Source organism: Chiloscyllium plagiosum, chromosome 13 (assembly GCF_004010195.1).
Source record: "Chiloscyllium plagiosum isolate BGI_BamShark_2017 chromosome 13, ASM401019v2, whole genome shotgun sequence".
Classification (NCBI taxonomy): domain Eukaryota; kingdom Metazoa; phylum Chordata; class Chondrichthyes; order Orectolobiformes; family Hemiscylliidae; genus Chiloscyllium; species Chiloscyllium plagiosum.
In genome coordinates this window covers 44494595-44518239 of record NC_057722.1, presented here as the reverse complement: position 1 = coordinate 44518239, position 23645 = coordinate 44494595, and the positions used below count along the sequence as shown (strand labels likewise).

General features: G+C 38.2%; 1 long non-coding RNA gene across 2 annotated transcripts in view; it reads right to left on the bottom strand.

Annotated features, from left to right (window-relative positions):
• Positions 1-412: 412 nt before the first annotated feature.
• LOC122556307 overlaps positions 413-23645 on the bottom strand; it is a 32328-nt gene continuing 9095 nt past the window's right edge. The window contains exons 3-6 of one of the 2 annotated variants that reach the window (XR_006313497.1): positions 16488-17104; positions 15063-15233; positions 10128-10264; positions 413-776 (exon numbers count right to left, since the gene is read on the bottom strand). This is a non-coding gene — a long non-coding RNA (uncharacterized LOC122556307). The remainder of the gene's footprint in view (positions 777-10127; positions 10265-15062; positions 15234-16487; positions 17105-23645) is intronic. The other variant, XR_006313498.1, reaches the window with a different exon arrangement.

Genomic DNA, 23645 nt, shown 5'->3' with positions numbered 1-23645 from the left:
TTGGTCTGCCTAAGTTAGAAGGCCCAATGAAATGCAGCAGAGATTAGATTCAGATATATTTTATATCAATTGGAACTTGACACTTGGATAAATGTACTAATTTACAAACCACAGCCACCTTAGATAACCTTTCTGCTGCCAGCCATATCTTATTTAAGCAATCTGAATGAAAACGCCTCTATCCAGCTGCATGCAGTAAATTATCGCTCCAAAACAAATAATGTCAAGATTAGGTTTAAGAGATCTGGCTGCTTTATGTCTTAACTATGCGTGAAAGTACTGACTCACGTTAGTCTGAATGGGAAAAAATTCAGTTGACTTCTTTTGCTTACTAGGATAAAATATTTCATCACACTGGATATTACTGAATGTTATCATTGTATTGTTTTACACCTGATGTTTTGCTGGGAAAGTCAACATTTCTTGGCCATCTCTTTATTGCCCTTGATGGAGTAATGATGAATCTCTTGATCAGATATCTGTCTGTGTTGTAAAGTTGCTGCCAGAGTGCAGTTAAGTTGTGTGTTCTGGGAAATTTGATTCAGCGTCGAATGGCAGATCAGGCTGAGGCTGTGTGGACCATTGCTGCTCCTAATGATTTTTGTATTATGTTTGCTTGTTTGAGACACCTTGCTGGACCTTCTGGTCCATCCCTGTTGTCATACCACTAGAGTTTTCCTCTTCGTGTTGAAACACAATATACGTTACACCAGCAGCTCATGTCGCATACTTAATGAACCACAACAGCTTGGGTGGACAGAGTGGGACAGGCAAAGCTGTGACCAGAGAAAAAGAGAATTTCCTCAAGATAACTAAGCCATGTAGACTGGTCATTTCTGAATTAACACATTTAAGTAGAAGAAATACCATAACTGGCTATAATGCAGTAGAATGGCGACTTTGTACAATTTTCACAATACTCCTGTATTTCTGTACTTGAATATACATGACAGTAAAAGCTAAATCTAATGCCCCAAATTAGAGGATTAGTCATGGCTCCCACTCACAGTTCAGATTTACTATCAGACCTGCACATATGGCTGCTTAAGGAATTAGATGATTAGAAACACTACTGTTTTTTTTCATCCAAAGTTTCTATTAAAGTGTACAAATATTGATTTCAGGATACACTGTTTTCATTCCTGCATGGTAATGTTCATCTTCAGATGCTGAACTTGTTTACGATTAGAGTCATAGAGATGTACAGCATGGAAACAGACCCTTCGGTCCAACTCGTCCATGCCAACCAGATATCCCAAGCTAATCTAGTCCCTGCCAGCACCTGGCCCATATCCCTCCAAACCCTTCCTATTCATGTATCCATTCAGATACCTTTTAAATGTTGTAATTGTACCAGCCTCCATCACTTCACTGGCAGGTCATTCCATTCACAAACCATCCTCTGCATGAAAAAGTTGCCCCTTAGGTCTCTTTTATATGTTTCCCCTCTCACCCTAAACCTATGCCCTCCAGTTCTGGACTCCCCTCCCTAGGGAAAAGACTTTATCTATTTATCCTATCCAGGCCCCTCATGATTTTTTAAACCTCTGTAAGGTCATCCCTCAGCCTCCGACGCTGCAGGGAAAACAGCCCTAGCCTATTCAACCTCTAGCACAAATCCTCCAACCTTGGCAACATCCTTGTAAATCTTTCCTGAACCCTTGGTTTTGAAAATTGTGCTGAACCTTTAAGGCTGTTCCTCGGACCCTTTGGAAGCCTTCCAGGGAATCCTTGTTCAAAATCACTGGCCTAAACATAGACTTGAATAAATGGGCACCAGCAGTTCATGGCTAGTTTTCATGTGCAATCCCACACAACAGCTGCCACCAAACCTTTGGTTGTTTGCATCATACAAACTAGCTGCTCTATTTCCGATATTACACTTCAAATACACTTTATTAGCAGCAAAGTGCTTTGACAATTATAATGATCATGAAAAATACTCTAAAATGTAAGCCTTTTTTTCCAAAGAGGGAGTTATTGATTCAACAAGGTATAAAGTTTGTGCCACGTTAAAGGTGTTTCTTTTAAATTAGTGCCATTGATTACCACATTTTAATGACAACGATAGCATGATCGCATGGCCATATAATTCTTGTTCATGTGGTTAACTGCCATAACTTATTCTATGGTTGCTCTTAACTTCATTGAGTGTATTTGCCCAGTGACAGAAAGTTGGCATAAGTATGCATGGTGCACAGAGTTGGCTCTGCACCTGACCCCCAGGCCAATTTCTTTCAATGTCTCAGAATCTAGTTTTTTTTTCACCTTCTCTCCTATCAGTTACACATACACAGGAGGCCCAACAGAAATCCTACTAAAGTTTACCTGTGTCATTTCAGGAATGTGCAGAAATCCCTTTAAAGACTGTTAGGCTATTCTATGACAGGCATCATTGGGAAGAACGTGGATAACATAGAGCAACCGACAACAAATATACAATGACAAATGGCAAGTGAAATATAAGTTAATTCAACTCCTGTTTGTGACCATAAGCATTACAAACAGGATTATCCCTGTCAACAAGGTGCTTATCCTCGACTGATAATTAAGTCACCATGTCAAATTTCCAGCTCTGCAGGTGTACGCCTACTATACAAAAGTAATCCATCATGTTCTGTTAGGACATTATGCAAATCTGTTACCCCCTTAGGTCTGAATCTTTATAATGCAATAGGCCCAGTTCCATAAGAATACAGTACAACTAGGCCTGCCTGAGAAGCCACCATCTGAGCAAACAAAAGACTGAAAGGTGAAAAGCTCCACAGGACATTGACAAACCTACATCTGGGACCCTTGAGTATTAGCATTCAACACCAAACAGCTCTCTAGCTAAACAGCAAAGATTTCCACACAAGTGTGTACAAGCCTTTTTCACTGCACTAAGTAATTAAATAACCTTGAGAGCGAGCAAAACTGGAATTTTGCTTGGGTTGGCAACTCAACAGGCTCTCACTTCTGAGTGACCAAAGGTGGAACAAGTTGGAGGCAGCCAACTGGCATATTATGAAGCCCATTAATGTATTAATTTGAGAAGAGATGTTGTTGCTGCAGGAAAGTGACCTACAATTGGACACAGCCTTCCAGTAGCAGCATTTGGTACATCTTGCTATCAACTTAGCACAGATCTGATGAGATGCAATGCCCACAGACTGGGAGGGTGCTCCCTGACACTTATAGCCATATATGATTCTTCATTTTTCCCAATGCTGCAGAGACTATCTTCATTATGAGTCACCCTTGCGGTCTCCTGCCTGTGCCAGCAAGTCAACTCTTCCAATTGGCAGCCAGCTGGACATTTCAGCATGCCCTCCACATGAGCCTCCGACTTCAGGGCATGGTCCTTCCAATGTCTTCATTGAACATGAGCTCTTGGAGGCAGCTTCTTCATTAGTCACTTCCAGGAAGATCATGAGTGATGTTTCTGCCATGACCACCTCCCATTTTCAAACCCAAAAATACCCTGCCTTTGATGTCCAACAACCTCACCAAAATCCAGGTCACTATTTTAAATTTTATCTACAGTTAAAAACATTTATTCATTTATCTTAAAACCAGGATGAAGTTAAGAAAAACTGAGGAAAGAAATATAAATCAGTAACAAATTATCTCATTATTTTTCATGTATTGTAAGTGATATTATCACAGCAAAGGATGTAACATTAATAATGAGAGCTGGCTTACAATTGCATAATAAACCTGGTTAAGCAAGTGATGTAATTTTGCATTTGAACTTTTTATATGCAACTGGAAACAATGCCAGAGAAAGCCTAAGAACTGGAAATGTTCCATGAGGCTATGTTACTGGTTTCTAATCAAATAGAGCTGTGAAAAGTATGAACATCAACAATGTGGACATTGCCTGACACATAGAAGATTTTCAGTCCAGCTGCACTACTTAAATATTGTACAGGATAATGTAGCACAGGGGCACTTTTATCAAAATCATTGGCTTGCATTGTTGTGAATTATATGAAGATCAATTTAAAATCAGGGTGGGAATCAGGTAAGTGAGGGTAGTCCCAGATAGGGTTTACGCCTGAGCCTCAGGTTAATATAATTGATGGACATTTTCACGTGTCTCCTGAGATCTATTGGACTGCATCCCTTAAAGCAAGGCTCCATAAAATCAAAAATTAAAGTAAGGTTCTCGCACAATTTGTGTGGCATAGTGAACATACATGGAATAGTGTAGATGGGATGGGCTTCAGATTAGTATGACAGGGCGGTGCAACTTCGAGGGCCAAAGGGCCTGTACTGCGCTGTAATGTTCTATGTTCTATGTACTTCTGAGTCAAAAGACCTGGATTCAAGTCCTACCTGGTCCAGATATGTATTGTAATGTGTCTGAACAGGTTGCTACAACTGAAAATATAAATAAAGGAAGATGCCCCATCCATGTCCTCGAGGCAATTCGAGAGAGGTGGTACTGTAGGGGTTAGAGTGCATTATTTACCCATCCAACTCACAATCAGGAATTCTCACTCCACGTTGAGAGTCTTGGCCTAAGCCTTATTCAAATGGTGGGAGCTCAAATAGTTGCAAACCACAAAGAACAGATAAAAACACAACAAGTTATGTTGTGCCTATTCAAGAAGACGTCAGCCAGGCAACAGCTGGTCAAGGAGAACCCAGTTATTAAACCACAAGTCAAGGAAATGTTAGTTATTGAACAAACAATTGATGAACAACAGGCCAAAGGTCAACCTAAAGATTCTACTGGTCTTCTTAGATGCAAGACAGAACCAACAAAGATGACAGAATCTGCTGAAATTGCCTACATTAGTATAAGAGAATTATTTTATACTATCAACAGGATAGAAATCTCTTACTGCATTGGGTTTCCGTTTCCATCAAAGTTGAAACAAGATCAGATGACATATCAGAGAAGTTTGTAAAAGGTGCCAATGATGCAAAAGAAATGGAACAGGAGGACTTATTTGAGTTAATTGAATCTTTGATTGAAGCTGCTTAGCAACACAGCATGGTGAACAAATCAGTATGACAAATTCAAATTTGCTGTTGGATGTTGAGATAACAATAATAAAAGAGAAACATTTTAATCCTCTACTTTCCAAGGATGAATCATCAGTACCAGAAAAACAGATCATACTAGGTAGAAAGTAATTCTGAAGCAACATGACCGAGTATGTGCACATGTTGGGATCACCAGGAAAACAACTAGAAGGGGCAAAGGGAGCTGTCTAATTTCATTATCAGGTTGAAGAGTCTACAAATTTAATCACAGAATATCCAACAAATTGACAATAACAATTTCCTTGCACAGATTGAAGATGAACTGCATATTACTTCATGGAGCCCTGAGCTGGGCTGATCAATGTCCTCAGCTTAAAGATACTGTCAGGAAGAAATTACATGGCACAAAGATCCAGGATACGATCAAAGATAAAGTATATGGCTCAGAAATTCTTAGCAAAAGGACATTCAAGAGAAAAAAAGGCTCTCCAGTGGACATGGATTTTGCAGACTTCAAGTTCTAAACAGAATCAAAGTCAATAATTCTCAGCCCAAATATCTACCAATCTTCCAAATCTGAAGAATGTATTCTGGATAATTTGTGAAATCACCAGAGCAGTTTTTTTTTATTTGTTGACAGGATGTGGGAGTTGCTGGCTGGGCCAACATTTATTGCCCACCCATAATTGCACAGAGGGCAGTCAAGAGTCAACCACATTGCTGTGTCTGGAATCAAATGTAGACCAGACCAGGTATGAGCAACAGATTTCCTTCCCTAAAGGATATTAGTGAACCAGATGGTTTTTAATATAATTACTTCATGGTCATCATAAGAATCTTAATTTCAGATTTTTAAAATTTAGTTCAAATTCCACTATCTGCCATGGCAGGATTCAAAGCTGGGTCCACAGATCACTACCTGGGTCTCGGGATTAACAGTATGGCAATAATACCGCTAGATCATACTTCCCCATGTGCATTTGTGAAGTCAGAGACTTGGACAGGAGATGGGGTAATGGTGATTTCTTGTGATTGAGTTCCCCAGCTGTGGAGGTCCCACCCATCATGAGGGCAGTCAGTCACAGTCCAGAAAGTGTTCATTACCAGCAGTGGAGCAGTAATAGTTGGTGGTAATGCACTCAGCCAGGCACAAGAACATCATTCACCCCAGGACAAAGGTGACTGTGGGATAGGGAAATGGGTTGAGGGTTGTGGGCTCAGAGACAAGGGCAAAGGATTAGCCTTCAGCACCCACTCCCTCTTCTCAAAGCTAGTGCTTTGATCAGGACCTGAAGGCCTCTATAAAAGACCTCTTACCATCCCGAGGGCTACTAGCAAAACAGGAAAGGAAAGCTGTACAGGTTCCCAATTAGTCCCAGAGACACAACTAAATTGCAGTGGACTCAAGGATAATTGGCCATTGGCCTTTTAATGAACTTAATTGAGATCCTGCTCCCTGTGGTCGGGAATCCCACATCTACCTCCTTATACCCATCAATTCAATCAGCAAAGGCTTTTCTGTTGTGGTCTCACTCATTATTATGTGGGCCCAACCATCCTGCTACTGCGACAGTGCCACATTATTGTCTGGTTCTCTTTCCACTGATCCTGCCCATCCTGTTCAGCATTTCCAGCACTTCTTGTTTTGGCTCCTCAATTATGCTAACACAGCCATCATTCAAACTTGTAGCTCCATTTTCTCATACCATATGCTTGGACTTTTCTAACATACTCCTGTGACAGAGACATTTTATCAAAACCTGTATTTTATTAAGTTAGGCATGCTGGTTAATTTTATTATCAATTACAAATTCTAAAAGTTTACATGTAATTAGTAATAGAAAATTCCAAAATTACCTAGTTTATGCTCTTCTCTCCCACATTGTACAAGATGACGGACTTGTTCTTTCAACGGTTTATATCCCATTGAAGTTGTTTTTTCAGATTACCAATCAATGTCACAGCCTGTATTAAAGTTGCATCTCATTGCACATTCTTGTGCTCAAACTAATTTTTGCCCAGGGCTTTAATGTTGTTAAACTTATCTTCCCTGTTTTCACACCATTTATCTTCTTCAAACTTTTAAATTTTGGTGCCAGCCCATCCCTGACTGTTTTTGGTTGCCTTTCATTATTCTCTCATGCTGTATGTCTTTGGTTCTCTTCCTTAACTTATAAATTTTTTAATGAATAAAACTAAAGCTGAAAGATCAGAAAACGTTGAGGAGTCTTGACACAATGTCTATAAGTGTTGTACATCCCCCTCCTCCCCAAGCAGTTATTGAGATACAAGTCAAGCAGTTATTGTTTTTCAAGTGAAAATATTATGTGACATTGTCTTTCTTCCTTTTTAAAAATTCTGTAGATTTTTCCCATTTCTTTATTTGGAAGGTGCATGTCTTACTAGTTACATTTTTTGAGTCAGGCAATTACTTTAACAGTATCCTAGATCTTTGTGCCATGTAGTCTCTTCCTGAGAGTATCCTGAAACTGTGAATGTAAGATTAGTATACTTTGAACCAGGATCCTGGTCCTGCACTCACTTATATAATTTCCACCATTTTCAGCACTAATATCATTGTGACTTAGTAAAGTAGAACAATGAGTACCTGACTTACACTTGGGCACAAGGACCAGGTGTACTTACCCTACGCCTCTCTAATACACACCAGTTAACTTAGTGAGTTCTCTCAAACAAATCTGGCATGTTAATTGCCAGCCTTTGGATAGTTTTGGTGTTTTTTAAAGCTCAGTCACTAACCTGTGTTAAACTTACAAGTTTAATAAAAAAAACGTAACAAACTGTTTTGCATTATGATATCATTATTTAGCAGCATTCCTATGCTGATTTCCATACAATGGTTCCCACAGTTCTCTAGCTATTGACAACGAGACTTAGTTCCTTTATGTTGTGTTCAACAATTGTCAATATCAAAGCCAAGACGTGAGTGACAATTGAAAACATCCATGCACTACATGATGCATCAGTGTCTGAAGCTTGTTAGAAAATATTAAAAAGTTATGATATCTAACTGATAAAACATTTGAACAATGAAAAACTGCTTATCCCTGGCTGTGTGAACTAATGTGGCACATGGTGCAGCATTTTGACATACTGAACAGATCAGAGGTATGAGCACGATGATTGGGTTGACCCCAGCAAAGATATCAATTAGTTGACTAGACCTGATTTGGAGATGCCGGTGTTGGTCTGGGGTGTACAAAGTTAAAAATCATGCAACACCAGGTTATAGTCCAACTGTGGAAAGGCTTCACCTTCAACACCTTGAATGTATGGGCAAAGACACTGCATAGTTAATGAAGGAGCCAAGTAAGACAAGAAATTTGTACTAACTGGAGTTTGGAGGAAACATTTTACCCTGACAGGTTCATGCTTCCTATAGATAGATATATAGTCAGGTTTGTGAACATAAGTGTTTCCTGATTTTGGCTAATAATGATGGCTAATAACAATCATGATTCCCACTGCTGGGGTGCTCAAGTGCATTCATAGCATGATAATGAATGCAAAACAGGTAGATAATCTGTCTGAAAGTTTGAGAAATTAATGAATAGCAAAATTTCAAGCCAACATCAAAAAACTGAATGTTTGCCTCTCATCCAATTAAGTTCTCCATCCTGCCCTTCTCTGGGGTGGCTTGGACAATTCCACCCATTGTGTGGATCATCTTAAATCATTTTTATCATCTTTTTAAAATATTATGCCACACTTTAATAGCTGGAAAATCCCATTGAATTGAAGGGAAGTAATTATTTTTCTAAGGGGTTGCATTTTTTGAGTGACAATATTATGCTGTTGTCTGATATCATGCACCCTTGATTGTGAAATAACAGTTTATTTGTTTAAGCTGAAAAGAATGGTTGGCCTACAATATGTGCAGCAAAATGAACACAAAATCATTCATTAAGGATTTTGTCCTGTTAATAACAACAATACAACAGAATAGGAGGAACAGCAGATAAGAGCCTTTCCATTGCTTTGTATCAAAGCGGAAAATCTGCTCAACAACTATTGAGCTAATGATGGAAGGAAGTTATGTTTTTTGTCATATTGCTGAAAGTTATGTTCAGATATGACATATTTTAAAAATATGCTTGCTTGTAAGTTGTTATATTATCAAATAGAATTTACTTGCTAAATAATCTTTGTACATTTGTTAGGTTAAAAGAATTCCAAACCATTTTCTCTCCATACTTGTCACCCACTCACATTTTTTCCTCATAACTTGAAATATGTATTAATTATTTTGGGTGTTCTTATAGCAACAGTAGCAAAACATTTCCTAATTAGGAAAACTGAGTCTCCCTTTGGAACAGCATTCATTATTTACTCTTGAAAGCCTACTTAGCCATATCACCTGGGTGGTCTGGGGAACTGAGGGAATGCTGATTTGGAAAAGCTGAGGTAGTGCTGGGAGTGAGGTGTTGGGGAAATCCCTTCTTCTCTCATTCAAATGTACTCTCTTGTGAATTCACCAAAGATTGTTATTAAAGAGTTGGTCTCCTCACATACCAATCCAGTATCAGTGTGGAAAAAAAAATAACCGGAAGGTGCAGGCCTAAAATGGGCTGTACCCAAGTGTAAATCCCTCTCTTTCTGAGATAGATTTTCAAATGCCTGGGTGTTAAATTGAAATGAATATTGGGCAGATATTACAATAGGTGCAATGTACACTATCTTGTTTTTACCTGGATGCCAAATATGAAAATCTATCTCTCTGCTTCTGTGAGGATTAGTATTTGACAGCTTGACTGAAAACAGACAAAACACATCACGTTTGTGGTTGGCTGATAATTGTGTCAGGGAGCAATGGGATCTGGATCAAGGAGAACAGCTCTGAATAGTCACATGAGGCTACATCAAATAAAATTTTCATTTAACACTCCAGTATTACTGCTTATCCATTTCCTTGGTGTATTCTCAGGCTTTAATTTAGTACCAGCTACTTATCAAAATACTAATGGTGATCTTAGCTGTATTAGCCTTGAAGTTATTAGTCTTCATACCTGGTAAAGTTTAAAACTCTAATGTAACTTCTAATGGTAAGTGTTATAGCAATTCAGATTATGAAAAAGATTAAAGGTACAGTTACCAAAGATACGGTTTATATATATTGAACTACAACTCACAGTTCATACATATGTCCCCTGATGAAATTTGAACATTTTCTTTTATCTGTGAAAAAAATTGTATCTTCAGCAGGAAACAGATTTGTTCCAATTATGCTGACCACGAGTTTTAGCATTGTCTTCGCTAAAATTCTTCTCTGAAACAACATCACCAATTAAAAGATTAACCAGTAATTTGTTACATTCAGGCTTATGGGATATTATTCATAGACAACAACTGTCACATAGGCCACATAACATTAGTCATCACACATCAAAATATCCCATGGCACATGAAAGCATTGAAATATTTCAACTAAACCGTATATAATGGCAACTATTATTATTTTACAAAGGTCAAAATAATGCTTTGTAGCCATCATAAATTTCACAACTTTTTCCTCACTCACTCTGATATAACACTTCAGTTCAGATTGTTTGTGCCACAACAGTCTGATAGTTAAAGCCAAACTAAAGCAGGAATCCGCAAATCTTAGAAGAATGTGAACTCAAGCCTAATAACTTTCACAAGTCTGCTGCTCTCACTATTGTCTTTTTAGTTACAAATGACAGCATTAGATTTTGCATTGTGCCGGATGTTAAGTATACTGTCAAAAATTATATCAATAATGTCAGACATAACCATATTCCTCCAGGGTGAACTGCTTAATTAATGCATAATTTAAGACAGCAGTATCGCAAAACTGAAGACATTTCTAAGAATACTGAGGGCATTTCATGGTAGCATGCGAAATCGTTCAATTATCTAGCCTTAATTTGCATCACATCTGACAAATACATCAGGTAGCTAATATTTTGATGTCATTGACCAGAAAGCAGAAGGCCAAATTTAGTAATATTAATGTTAGTTTGCAAGTTTAGAAGATAGGTTACCACAATAGTCAACCTTTCACTTCAGTGGATCAAATTCATCAATTGAAAATATTTACTTTAGTCATCTTAAATATAACTTTATACTTCATTTTCTTTACCGTGGGTGGCCTGGGATATGGGACATGTCTGTCAGCAAGTGGAGGAAGGAAAGACAAATTGGCATTTCAAGTACAGATTTTTTTATCAGAACACAGTCTGGTGAAAATGAGGTTTCTGTCTCTAGAGATGGAACATTGATCTTTACTGCTTTAAGGGCTGGTAATCCGATTGTTTGTTGCCAGCACTTTCTTTTCATTTCAGACTTGCTGGGTTTCTAATTTTGTTTAATTTTTCCCATTTACTCATTTTGTTTTGTATGGGTTATTTTTAAGTTAGATTTTTACATTTTCTTCAATTCTTTATATTGTCATTACCCTATTGATATAATCTTTTTTTTACTATCAAACGATTTTCTATTTTCTATTATCCTATCACGATGCTCCAAAGCATACAGTGTAGGTAAATATGGCAGCCAATTCACACATCAGGTCTCTCAAAGAGGGGTGAAAGAAAATTACCTGATGATCTGTTTTGATGACAGTGTTTGTAGCATAAACACTGACCAGGGCAACTCTACTGTGCATTTTCGCAGAGTGCCATGGGATCTTTTCTATCCATATGAGCACACAATATTGTGGTTTGAGAGCCCATCCAACAATACAACTGTCCCTCAATACTGCACCAAAGTGTCAGGCTGGATTATATGTTTGCGTTTTTATTGAAGTTAAACCCACAATCATCTAATTGGAGCCAACTGAGCCAAGCTGACATATCAAACAGCTTTCCACTAAGCATTCAAGTCTTTAACCTATTAACTTAATCTGTATGTGTTGGGTATTTGTTCTGTTTCCCAACTGTTCTCTCAATTTGTCTTTTGCACCAATAAACAACCTCAACCATCTCTTCAGCGTGACAAAGAATTTTATCCACAATGCTAACCTTTCCATTTCACAGCTGTGGGTAAGCTTGCATCCCAGCATTCTTTATTCTCAGTCTTTTTTAATTGAGACAATTATTGCGAAGGTGTGGAACCCTTCAATTGCTGCCAAATTCAAATTATTACATGCTGACCTTGATCAGTATAATAGCATGTATTACCTTATCTGCCTACAATCAATGGTAATCAAATAAATATTACTTCTGAGTTAATCTGTAAAATTAGTTAAACTTATGTGTGCTGAAAAGCTAAACAACAGTTCTGATAAAATGCACCCACTCTGGAATACAACACAGTACTTACGAAGAATCTTATTTGCATTGAACTAAATTCTTTTATGTAAAACTTTCTCTGGATATTGGTGTCTGTGGAAAGTCTGAATGTTATTGCTTATCATGTTTACCCTTGAAAAGGTGGTAGTGAGTCTTCTTCCTGCCTTCAAACTGCTGAAGGCCATTTCGTGCGTGTGCTCCTAGGAATTTGATCCAGAGACATGACTGAATACCATACGGAGGTGGGATGATGCATGACTTAAAACTAATGGTGTTCCCATCCACCTGCTGTTTTGTTGTTCTGAGTCTGAATTAAACATGGATTCATGTGCAGAATTCACTTGGAAGAAATAACTACTGTCTTGAAGTAAATTCTTAATTTTGGAACCCCTGGACAGGACCACATAGATCAGTTGGTCCAGTTTTGATGTTTAGTTTATTCATTCAGGGAATGTGGGCTTCATTTGCTGGGCCTGCAATTATTGGCCATCCCTAATGTCCCTTGGAAGGTGGAAGCAAGCTGCCCTCTTGAACTGCTGCAGTCCATGTAGTGTAGGTAGACCCATGATGACATTAGGGAGGGAACATCAGGATTTGACCCAGTGACAGTGAAGGAATGGTGATATATTTCCATGTCATGAATGGGTTGGAGAATAACTTAATAGATAGTGGTGTTCCCAAACATTTGGTGTCCTTGTCCTTCCTGAAGTGGGTTTGGGAGTTGCTTTCTAAGGAACATCAGTAAATTTTGCTCTGTATCTTCTCCATGATGCATGCTGCTGCCACCATCCTTTGGTGGTGAAGGAAGTGAATACAGAAGATAGTGGTCAGCGGGCCGATCAAATGGACTGCTTTTTCCTGCATGATATCAAGCTTCCCGAATGTTCTTGGAACTGAAATCTCTCAGATAAGTGGGGAATATTTCATCACACTACTCACTTGTAGATGATATCAAAGAGTGTGGTGGTGGAAAAGCACAGCCGGTCAGGCAGCATCCAAGGAGCAGGAGAATCGTGTTTCGAGCATTAGCTCAAGAACTTATGCCCAGAACATCGATTCTCCTGTTCCTTGGATGCTGGCTGTGCTTTTCCAGCACCACACTCTTCGACTCTGATCTCCAGCAGCTGCAGTCCTCACTTTCTCCTTTCAAGATGGTGGACAAGCTTTGGAGAATCAGGCGATGAGGTACTTCACTGCAAGATTCTAGCGTCTGACCTGTTTTTATAGCCACTGTATTTATTCGGCCAGATCAGTTCAGTTTCCACTGAATGGTAACTCCTAGGATGTTGGTAATGGGGATTCAGCAATGGTAATGCCACAGAATATCACGTGGCAATGGTTTCTCTTTAGTTTTTGATGCTCCTTGCCGACACAAATGTTACTTCCTGCCTGTCAGTCCAAACCTAGATATTGTCCAGGTCTTGCTGCATTTGACCATGGAATGCTTCAGTATCTAAGAATTCTCAAATCAAGCTGAATGTTGTACAATCATCAGCAAATATCCCCACTTCTGACTTTATATTACCAAACTGTGCTGAGTTTGAGGATTTCAGCTCAACTGCAAGAGGGATTAACTACTTTGTACAAAAAAAGATATACAACTAATATTTCTTTTACCTCACCATTAGCCAGTTCTCAGTTTGAAAAGTGCTTTCACACAAAAATTAGGTACGATCGCTAGCTGGCTCAGTTGTGATCTAAGAACTATGGATGGTGTAGAATAATTTCTTGGGCAAAATATCAGAGGGATTGCAAGTGTCATGACAAATAAAGGCCAGTATCTTTAGAAAATAAGTAATGGTGGGAACATTTCCCAAAACATACAAATGACTTAAGATCTGGCAAAATGATGAACAAAGCCCGAGGTATGTAAATTGTGCAAGCTTCTCCAAGTGCCATTTTAATCTTATAAAGTGTAAAGGGTGACCTCTATTGGTCTGATTAGGTAATTGTCCTCTTGTTTCAACAGTAATACTGATGACACCAACTGCAACTGGATATGTTTCAAATGTTAAAACCATTGTTGTAACAACTTCACCGGAAAAAAAACTTGAAATGGAGTTCAGTTATTCTGACTTCACCAGCTATTTACTTTACAGTTCTGATGATAAAATAAATTAATACTTGAATTTACATTGATGTTTTTATGGGATACTTAATTTTCAGATTATCCAACTTTTACAAATAACTTACTGGATTTTAAAACATTCCTATATTTTGCCTCACTTTCATGCCTTTGGAAGATGATTTCTCAAAATCTGATATTTCTGTGGGACTTGTGATTCAGTTCTGAGTACCTCTTAATTAACTGTCCATGGTATATAAATTGTACTTTTTCATATTTTTCTGCTTGCATTGTGCAATTTTTATACATTAGGTTAACCCTTGCTCTCCTCTCACCTCCCTCCCCTCCATCATTACTGCCAACTTTCTGCCATTAAGGGTCTTCACACTGGAACTCTCTCTACCATTTCCTAACTTTATATTCGAGTGTGATACCTCCTCCATCATCAGGTTGATTTTTTTTCTAAATTTCTCCCCTGTAACGCTACTAGGATATCTTTCTGTACATGTGGAGCACTGCAGAATGGAGGTCTTTGCTAAAATACTGAAAGCACAAATTTAGATTCATTTGTCACCCTTTACTAAACAAAACCTAACTTTCACAAAACTATTCATATTTCATGAAGGTAAACTCTATGTACCTGCTCAAGTTTTTCTACTTTGAAAATTGAAAACAATGAAAGAAACAAAACTAGTACTTTAGAAAATTAGTAACAAAAGCTGGTAGCACACTGAGTTTAGGGCACTTACGTGGCGCATCCAGTGATAAAGGTCTTGCAGACATTTTCTCAAACAGTAATTCCCAGCCTTGTATAATCAAGTGTCAAATAAATGTTCTTCAAATTCAAGAATGAATCTTGGGATCACTCACAGATGTTTCAGCAATTGGTTGCACACACCCTCTAGCAAGGGGCCAGGGGACTGAGTGGAATTGTAAATGGAAAAGGATTAGGAAATAAAACAAAGAATCAGCTAAGTTGTCAAGATATGATGCTCATTTGTACAAATAAAGACTCATAAGACTGTACACTGTAATATGTGTCTCAATTACAATAGGTTCCGGAACAAAATTATGTTAAATATACTTTTGGTATCCTTCATCATAAAAAAACTTGATGTTTGTTAGATTTTGATGAAGTTATATAAATCATTTACAAAAATCTAAAACACATTATCATGTGACTACTTTAAAATTTTGTTGCTAACATTGAGGCAATTAGAAGACATTCCTTCATGATAAATATTATTCTCATAGAAAACACTGTTTACTTGTGTATTAATATAACTGAAACAGCTGACTGTTATATAATTACCTTAACTGTCCATTAACTATAGACTTATAATGAAAGTTTCAAATTACATAGGTTTATTTTCAAACTGGGATCTGCTAAAAATAATGAAGAATGAGTCTAGTTAAATGAAACATCATTTAAAAAAAGTATGAGCAATGCTTTTCAATAGCCCATAACGTATTCCTTAATAATAATTGGCCAGTTAATCCTCATCCTCAAGCCAATATACACTTTATCTTGTTCACTATTACAAAAGGAAACCGTAAAATACCAGCTGTCTTAACAAGTCATGAGTCTCACAACTGCAAACAAAATGGTTGTGGCTCCTAAGACTACTTGCCTACTGTACTTTTCATTTACAGTTAGACCAGGTGGTTTTCTTAACACCCACATTCTTAAATGGTATAAGTGAAGCTGCATTAAAAAATCTAATTCAAAGTGTACTTATGACTGAGACATTGCCTGTTACATGTGGTAACACTGTGGGGATAGGTAGTTATAATGTGGTTCAAGTATAGTGGATTGGAGCAGGTGTGGTGTTAAAATAAAGAAATACAACACTACACCATTGTTGCTAGGCCCCAGCAGGAGCTGGACATACTTGTTAAGACTTTTAATAAGTTATATTAAAAGAGTTCATTGCAAATTCTTAAGGATGACTGCAGAAAACTTAATTAAGCAGAGGAAGAACTGGTATTTAGAAAGTAGCTTTCCTGCTCACCCAAGGTGCTTTACAACTAAAGAAGTAATTTTAATTGTAAACAATAACAACACTACAGCCAATTTGCATACAGCGTGACCTTAAAAACAATAAAGAGTTAAATTATCTGAAAGATCATTGATATGGTGACCTTTTTGAGGGAGAAGCATTGACTACACTTACCTCCTATGTGCTTCATCAAATACTGCAAGGGATCTTGAGCATACAACTGAGACAGCAGTCTTTTAGTTCAAAGTTCTGTTACCACCTCTGAGAATGAAGCCTTGAAATGTTCCCTGAGATGATGTACTCACTGTTGAAATGGCTTCAGATTAGAAGAGGAAAATGGTGCTATTGAATCAAGGCTGACACCAAATACCAATGTAAAGGGATCTTTGCATGACCACACAAGGGTTGCACCAGACTTTACAGCTGACAAACCAAAATGAGGCAGCTTCAGTCTTAAGATGATTCAGCAAACTATTCAGTGAGTGGCTGAGCCATGTGCATGGGGTTTAACTCAGGTTCAATCTCCAATTGGTACTCCAATTGGTACATCTCAGTCAGAATCCATGCTTGAGGCAAACTTTCTAGTAGATGTTGAACCAGATGTATTTAATCCAACTAACATTGAATTGCAAAAAGGTTTTATCCAGCTGTAAGTGATTGGCCAAAAATGGTCAAGGAATCAAAAATGTCTTCATTTCCCTTATTCACAGATAAGCAATAACCAACTGGACATGGTCCTGGAGAATGACTGGAACATGTGCAACCAAAATCTGGCAAGCAGTCAACATTCACTAGAGAAAGGGGAAAGAAAGAAACTTGGTAGAAAATATGATCAAAAGCACGAAATTTCCTTTTATGTACTCAATGCATTTTTTTCTGTTTACAAACTAGATATTATACAATTGAAGTGCAATAGGAACAATGAAATAATGAGTTCATTACACAATTGAGAGGAATTTAGTTTTCACTGACTAGGCAGGAAACGAGTTAACCTCTACAGTCTGTTAATAATCCTAAATACGTTCCCTTTAATTAAAGGAATTAAAGTCAGGCGGCCATATTAGTCAGATGATCCATAAGTGACAGTTTTAAACCTACTCTCTTCCTCACCCAACAAGTGAAAATTAAAAATCACACACCAGTTTATAGTCCAACAGGTTTAGTTGGAAGCACTAGCTTTCGGAGCGTCACTCCTTCATCAGGTGGTCATCAGGTACCACCTGCTGAAGGAGCGGCACTCCGAAAGTTAGTGCTTCCAAATAAACCTGTTGCACTATAACCTGGTGTTGTGAGATTTTTAACTTTGTACACCCTCGTCCAACACTGGCATCTCCAAATCAAGTGAAAATTAACCCCGTTAACTGATTAACAAAAGAAAGTGAAAGGTCTAAAGAAAAAGGAAGTCAAATTTGTGAACAACGTTTAACACTGTTTCCTTCCAAAATTTACACTGAATTTGAATTTATAATAAGCATATCTGCACAAGAGAAGACTTGTGTTGCAAATGCACCCAAACAGAATGATTGAAACATGCAATCTTTTCAAAACAAAAAATGCCTTTTTTTGCTGCATTCGAAACAAATTCTGAATTACATTCACAAATTAAACAAGTACTATTTTTACTAATAGACATGTGGAAATTTTTTTTATATTTGAAAAGAGAAAGAGTAGAGAGTAATTTTGTAACACAGCAGATCCAAAACGTGCATTTTGTTTTAAAGTGATAAACAACAGACCTGCAGTTATAGGAAAGCACGACTGAAAAACTTACCTGTAATCTTTCATAGAGTTCATGTAACTTATTTCATCTGTTGAAAAGTACACCTGCATTCCCAAAGTAAATCAAACAAAATGTTTCTCGCCCATCTAATTTAGTATCCTTAATCATCCAGTTTGGAACAATGTGCCTGACAATAGACCATATTCCACATTGCATTATTGTGTTATGTCTATAGCAGATGTGTAATATACTTTTAATGGACGTGGCCATGATATCATCATCATACCTTGGCATGTGATGTAATGATACAAAGCTCTCGGTCTCCATCTTACAGATAACTATCCCCTTACACCATGACACATTGAGAGAATTGTACAACAGTGCATTGGAATTGTTCAGGTTGAGCCCAGATATGCATACACCTCTTTTTAGTCATCTTTAATGTATCGCAATGTGATAGTTGCAGATCATCAGTATACCTCACTGCATGACATCAGACACAACATTCATCTTTGATTAATTTTCCTGATGGACATTTTTCCACAACTACTGGATTTTTATTTCTCATTTCCATTCATGGTTGTGAACACAGGAAGTACCAACAGAGACTTGATCACTGAAGCGCTGTCATAATTGAGCCTGACCCTGCTTTCACCCAACATTCAGAAAGATAAGACTTGCCAGTAAAGTGTCATTAAATATCAAACAAAAATGGGATCTTGGCTGTTTTATTTTCACTGCCTTTAGAACAAACACATTGAAGTCAATTGCAGTACCCTGTCATCATCTGGCTGAGATTAGCTACCACATGGAAACTGTCGTATAATGATGTATGATTCTGAAAGGAATAACACCAACGTGTGCCTTAATCATCACCCACTCATGATTATATCATTTGGAGGAACAATAAGTATCTCAAAGGAGCAAGACCCACCATCCAGATCCTCTCAACACTCTCTGTACAATGCCTATCATATTAGTGTAACTTGTACCTAATTGCAATGTTCAACAACCTTCATGTTGTTTAAGACAGTAGCCTCTCAGTATTTGATTAGCAAATGCTTTTCCTCTATAGTATCAGGCCAAGTATACCCTGTAAATGTCTACCCAAAAAGGGACAGTGACAACAAACCTACCCTATGACGAATAAATGATGCAGACAGCCTCATACAAACAAGGTGTCAACAATACAGAGACTAAGAATTAAATTTAAAATTGACCTATTTTGGATGATTAACTATCATAACAGATATTAAGTCAATAGAGATAATGTTTTGTTTTACAGTTTGGGCTTTGATTACATTGTAATGATGTCAATGCAGAAATCTCACCCTTGTCACCGTCATTTAGTACTCAGAAACTATTTGGAATAATATCCAATTTTACCGTAATGGCTTTTCTTAAAGCAATGAACTGAAATAAGGAAGTAGAAGTCTTTTTGCTCAATAATAAATTTTATTTTATTCTTTTATGAAATAGGAACATTGCTGTCCTTGACTTAATTGGTTTGCAAATTTCAGGTCTTTTCAGAGGGAGGTTACAGAATCAACCATATTGCCGTTGGCTTGGAGTCAAATTCAGTCAGACCAGGTAGAGACAGCAGAGATTCTTTCCTAATGCATTACTGAAGCAAATAGGTTTTTACAACAACCAATAAAGGTTTGGAGAAAGTGAGAAATGTGATGAAGGGCTTATGCTCGACAAACCAATAAAGGTTACATGATTGCCAATAGGCAAGCATTTAATTCCAGACTTTATGGAATTCAGATTTTCATCACCTGCCATTGAGGGAATTAGAATCCATAGCCCCCACACATCAGTTTGAGGCTGTAGTCCAGTGCATTAGAGCTGCATCACTGCCACCCCTAAATCAGTACAGCAAAACAATTAGCTAAAACTCTGAAGAAACATTGTCTTTAACAACACATCTACCTCAGACAGTATAACAAAATTTAGCAAAGTAACAAAATATAATATCTTTGAATGTGCGCTGAATAAATGAAGGATATCTAAAAGATAATGTAAAAGTAACGGATATTGTTTTAAAAGTATAACCATAAACTAGATAATGGGACAATGATATTCCATTAGTACCATCATATAAAGACTGAAAACCCAATGTGCAATACAAACTTTGCACTGTGTGGTCCACTGTGTCTTTGTCATATAAACTTGCATAACCTGGGCTTTTCTTCGTTTCTTACACTTTATTCATCTAAAGATAATAATCTATTTGAAACATGTTATTGGTCTGATTTAGTCATGAATATCATCATAATCCTTTAACCGATATTCCATAAACTCTTTCATTAAAAGCTACTCTTTTGAGGACACAGGATCCCATTCACTCAACATTTCCCTCTTCCAATCTCATCTCCATATGAAGAAAAGTTTCTCTCACAAGTGTGACCATCTTTCTAAACACCGGATTGTCTGCAATCACAGAATGGTAGTTTTACTTTGTTCTGCAGAATGTTGGGACGTATTCCTTTACTGCAGTTGATTCACTGAAATGAATAGCTAGCATTCTAACTAGCAAATGTTATGCTTGGGGCAGACCCTTCACCTACTGCAGCTACGTAAAAGGTGCAGGAAAATCTGTATCTCATCTCATTTGTCCATTGAGTTGACAATTTGATTTAACCAAGGGCACAAGACCTTTAAGGAAACTATTTTTTTATATTAGACTCTAGATATTAAGGTATAGGTTTGTAGAGCATCTTCTGTCTGGCATAGTAAAGGAATTGCTTTGAAACACATTAAGAGATGATATAGTAATACTCACAGAATTTTACTTTGTGGTATGTGCTTTGTAAACACAACTTCAGCAAGAGCTAAAGACTCACCAGAAAATTAGATAAAATTCTAAGAATTTCCATGAATCCTTGATTTAGGAAATAGAGGTTATATTCGTCCAGGGTTTCATTTTAAGAATAGCTATTACCTAATTATTCCACTTAAATATGTTTGATCATATGGAGTACTTTATTGAAGAATAATTTGTAATGTTGTTTCACTTTGAGAGCAATTGAGACACAAATTGTGCTCATAATTGTACTGATTTTTTTCTGAATTGCTTTTGTGTTTCAAAGTGTTGTTCATACAGTCCTTCGTAGCAGATCTGTACAAATCTGAGTGAGAATCAGAGGGATAGTTCTATAGTACTTACCTGGACAGTTACCAAGGATATGTTAGACAGATTGAAACTCAGTTGTCTTGTTGCTAGTCTCTATCAGGCAACATCAGTGCAAAATCATCCTCACTGCCAACATACCTCACTGGTATTCCTTTCACTGATCTGAGTTGGTTTCTGTTTCTTCGTATTATAGCACCATGATCAGGAATTCTTTGTCTGATTTTGGTGCAGCTCAGGTTTTAGAAACCTTTGCTGGTACTTGTAGTTGCAATTCCAGCTCACATTGTCTGCCCAGTGTTTAGTTTTGATTGTTCTCTACCTGCTTGCTCATCATGTATCTCTTTCTTTCTCCTCAGTCTTGAAGAAGAATGCCCTGTGTTTTGGAATAGATGAGCAAGAGTGCGTGGGATTGGAATCTTATGAACTATGACTGTACTAAGATTTGTGTATGCTGGTAGCGCTATTACTGCATACTGCTGTAATCTACCAGGTAGAAGATTTCAGGAAGCTCATTTTGCATATTGGCAATGAAGTGTGGTTCTGTCAATATGTTGAACTGGTGATCCAATGCTATGAGACAATCTCATTTGTACTGTAGAATGCCAAAGCTGAGGTACGTGTCTTTCAAGATGCAGAATGATAATATGTTATTATCATGATCATGTCATACGGACAGACTGGCTATGAGACATAATTCAACAACAATCCCTCAATAAACACCCCTACACCAACAATCCCTGTTCAACAGATTTGACACTTACCCAGTTTCATTGATGCATTAATATTTAAAGGATTTTAAAAGGTGCCTAAGAAGTCAGACGTATGGATGCAATTGTCAGAAATCTGCCATGACGACGCCAACAGTCTTTTCGCAACAGAGAGCGGCGGGAGCTGGGCGGAAGTTCAGACGGAGCGCAAAGCTGGTCGGGAAGGTAAATGATTACTATAAGAGTGGGTGTGTTCTAAACCCCAGGTCCTACAAAGTAGGGTCTCCCTCCCTCCCTCCTCCTCTAACCTTAATTAAGAGTCCATAGACGTGCCACAAAAAGAGGGTCTAAGGAAGTTTAGATCGAGGAGTGAGGCTTCAGCTCAGGACTCTTTGACAAGGAGGTTGAGTGAAGTGATTACACCACAGTTGAAGAGGGTGAAGACATGACTGTCCAGCTGGTTTAGTGTGCTACGTGTTTGATGTGGGAGGTCAACGACTCTGGTATGTCTGGCTCGTATATGTGTGGAAAGTATGTGCACATTCAGCAATTGACCGAGCATATTGCAGTGCTGACGAAAGAACTTGAAGACCTTAGGCTCATCCGAGAGAACGAGATCTTTCTGGACAAGACCTTCAGCGATGTTATTACACCAATCATGCCAGAAGAGAGCAGAAGAGAGCAAATGATGAGGAAGGCAGAGAGGAGACAGGTGCAAGAGACCCCGGGAGAAGTACCTGTCAGGAACAAGTTGAAGCTTTTGGAAGCAGAGACTGATGACACTGCCAGTTTGCAAGGCGGCCAAGATTGTCAATCAAAAGTTGCCGCAGAGGCAGAGCGGAAGAGTCGGACATCGCACAGAGCCGTGGTAATAGGGGACTCCATCGTGAGAGGAACTGACCGGGGTTTTTGTGGCAGCAGACGGGATTTAAGGATGGTGTGTGCTTTCCTGGTGCTAGAGTGAAAGACATCGCGGACAGAGTGCAGGAAATCCTCAAGCATGAGGGTGAAGAGCCAGAGGTGGTGTTACATGTCGGCACAAATCATGTCGGGAAGAAGAGGAGGAACATACTACAGCGAGACTTCGGAGAACTAGGAAGAAGGCTGAAAAGCAGGATGTCCAAGGTGGTTATCTCCGGTTTGCTTCCAGTTCCTCAGGCTAGAGTGGCCAGAAACAGGGAGATAATGGACTTGAACGTGTGGTTGGGGAACTGGTGCAGGAAGCAAGGATTCAAGTTCTTGGATCACTGGGTTATATTTTGTGGTAAACATAAATTCTACAAGAGAGACGGCTTGCACCTTAATAGGTTAGGGACCTACTGCAACACCGCTACATTTAAACTAAGTAGCGGGGGGGAGGGGACAAGCTGGATGTTTAAAAAGGAAATTGAAGGGAAAGTTAGAACAAGAGAAGTCAAGAAAGACAACTGTATCAATGAGGCAGAAAACTCGAAAAGGCATCATGCTGTAAGGTTGAGTGAAATAAGGGTTGATGGGAAGCGTGAGAGCAGTAACAAATTAAAAATACTATACATGAATGCATGAAGCATTAGACATAAGATGGATGAGCTTGCGGCTCTTTTGGAAATTGGCAGATACAATATTGTGGGGATAACTGAGACGTGGCTTCAAGTGAACAGGGCCTGGGAAATGAATATTCAAGGATACACGTGCTATCGTAAGGACAGACTGACGGGCACAGGGGGTGGGGTGACCTTGTTGGTAAGGGACGATATTCAGCCCCTTGCGCGGGGGGACCTAGAGTCAGG